Source organism: Fragaria vesca, linkage group LG2 (genome assembly GCF_000184155.1).
Source record: "Fragaria vesca subsp. vesca linkage group LG2, FraVesHawaii_1.0, whole genome shotgun sequence".
NCBI classification, from domain to species: domain Eukaryota; kingdom Viridiplantae; phylum Streptophyta; class Magnoliopsida; order Rosales; family Rosaceae; genus Fragaria; species Fragaria vesca.
Window position 1 is genome coordinate 15225322 of NC_020492.1, and position 2363 is coordinate 15227684.

At 44.5% G+C, this 2363-nt stretch overlaps 1 pseudogene; it reads left to right on the top strand.

The window, feature by feature from the left end:
- Positions 1-538: 538 nt before the first annotated feature.
- Positions 539-2363, top strand: part of LOC101297217 — a 3933-nt pseudogene continuing 2108 nt past the window's right edge.

Sequence of the window (2363 nt, forward strand, 5' to 3'; positions counted from 1 at the left end):
TTCTTCCAGTTGAAGTCCCCTCTACAGGAGAAGCCGCCGAGTTAAAGAAGAAAGAAGCTGAAACTGAAAGCAAAACAAACCAAGAGTCGCATAAATCTTCATCAGAAATTACGACATCAAATGCGAAAGAGAAATCCAATCAAGCTGTCCTAATCCTTCGCTATGTGCCAAAATCCAAGCGAAAGGAAGGAGAATCTCCATTTGTGGGGGCAAAACAGCAAGAAAGTCCTCGAAGCTTAGGCGAAGAGGACATAAAACTGTTGAAGGAAACATCGACGTCACCTTTGACGAAGTTGAGCGGCCAAACTCCTACCAAGCAACCGTTGAAGGGGTTTATCAAACCAAACCAAGGCAAAATCGAGCATGGGACCTTGCCCGAAAAAAGAACAAATGAAGGGTTCGACCCCAATGCTTACAAGTTGTTGGCAAGGCCGGGTTTGACTTTGGTTCACCAAGCAAAGAAGATGACCAAATTATTAGCAAGAAAGCACACGAGCTCAATGAGTCTCAAAAGAAGCTGAGAGAGCAAGGAAACTCAATGAGAGCAGGTCTTGGTTTTGCCCCAAGCAAGCCAATCAAGATCTCTGGAAGGAGAAAGGGTGCTCAAGCTAGCACACAATACATTGGTGTTGAAGAAGTAGAAGATGACGTTCCGCAATGTCACCATATCTCTCGCACTTCGGCATTTGATCGTATCTGCCCAAGTTCTCAAAGTACTACTACCGAATCAACAAGCAGAGTTTCGGTGTTTGAGCGTGTTGATAGGTCAACAAGTCGAAGCCCAGTCTTCAATCGTCTTGACATCTCAGCTACACGAACTTCAGTGTTCAAAAGGTTGAAACAGTCAAATGAAGAAAACAAACAAGTGGAGCCAACTCCTCGAAATTCGGCACTTGAGAGGATCCAAGCACCTAAAGAACAAGGGAGCAAAAGAAAAGAAGACGTTGGTCAAATGGAAGATAAAGAAATCCGAAGTCGCATCCCATCACGCATGAAAAGACGTTGCATGTTGGAGGTGAATTCGACGAACCAACTTAAAGTGAAGCAACGCACCATCATACTCACTGGTCAAGACAAAGAAGGCGATGGTACAAGTGACGATGAAGGTGATATTGTTCAATGTGCTTATCACATCACCGTAGCGGAAGCGGAAGCTTATGAAGAGGATGACCATGAGGGCTCCGAATATGAAGTGGAAGCAGCTCCTCCAGAACTCGAAGATGGGGTGAAAGCTACAGTTGATGAACTTAAGGAGCTCAATTTGGGGACAGAGGAAGACCTAAGACCAATATTTGTGAGCGCATCACTAAGTCCCCAAGAAGAGAAGGAGTACTATGACTTGTTGTTCGAATATAAGGATGTCTTCGCTTAGAATTACAAAGAAATGCCAGGTCTTGACCCTAAGGTAGCAGTTCATCGATTAGCTGTTAAACCAGAGGCTCGACCCATCAAGCAACTGACGCGACGTTTTCGAACAGAGGTGCAAACCCAAATTGAAGCAGAGGTTGACAAGTTGATCGCTGCAGGCTTCATCAGAGAGGTCCAATATCCTAAATGGATTGCGAACATTGTCCCAGTTGAAAAGAAGAATGGACAATTGCGTGTGTGCGTGGACTTTCGCAACTTGAATGATGCGTGTCCAAAAGACGACTTCCCTTTGCCTATCTTCGAACTCATGGTGGATGCAACCACAGGTCATGAAGCTTTATCTTTCATGGATGGATCATCTGGCTACAACCAAATAAGGATGGCGTTAGAAGATGAGGAGTTAACTGCATTTCGCACTCCCAAAGGCATTTATTGTTACAAAGTCATGCCATTTGGATTAAAGAATGCTGGTGCAACGTACCAACGCGCCATGCAGAAGATCTTTGGAGACATGCTTCACAAGTACGTCGAGTGCTATGTTGATGATTTGGTTGTCAAGTCGAGAAAAAGAAGTGATCACTTGCAGGATTTACGAAAAGTGTTTGATAGATTACGCAAGTACCAACTCAAAATGAACCCATTGAAGTGCGCTTTTGGTGTGAGTTCAGGCAAGTTCCTTGGATTCATTGTGAAGCATCGGGGAATTGAAGTAGATCAATCGAAGATTAAGGCCATTCAAGAAATGCCAGAGCCAACAAGTTTAAAAGAATTGAGAGGCCTCCAAGGAAAACTCGCGTTCATTAGACGGTTCATCTCGAACCTCGCGGGTCGATGCCAACCTTTTAGTCGACTCATGAAGAAGAATGTGCCTTTCGTGTGGGATGAAGCATGTCACAACGCTTTCGAAAGCATTAAAAAGTACTTGGCTAATCCTCCAGTGTTGGGTGCACCCATTCCTGGGAAACCTCTTATCCTCTACATCGCAACTCAAGAAA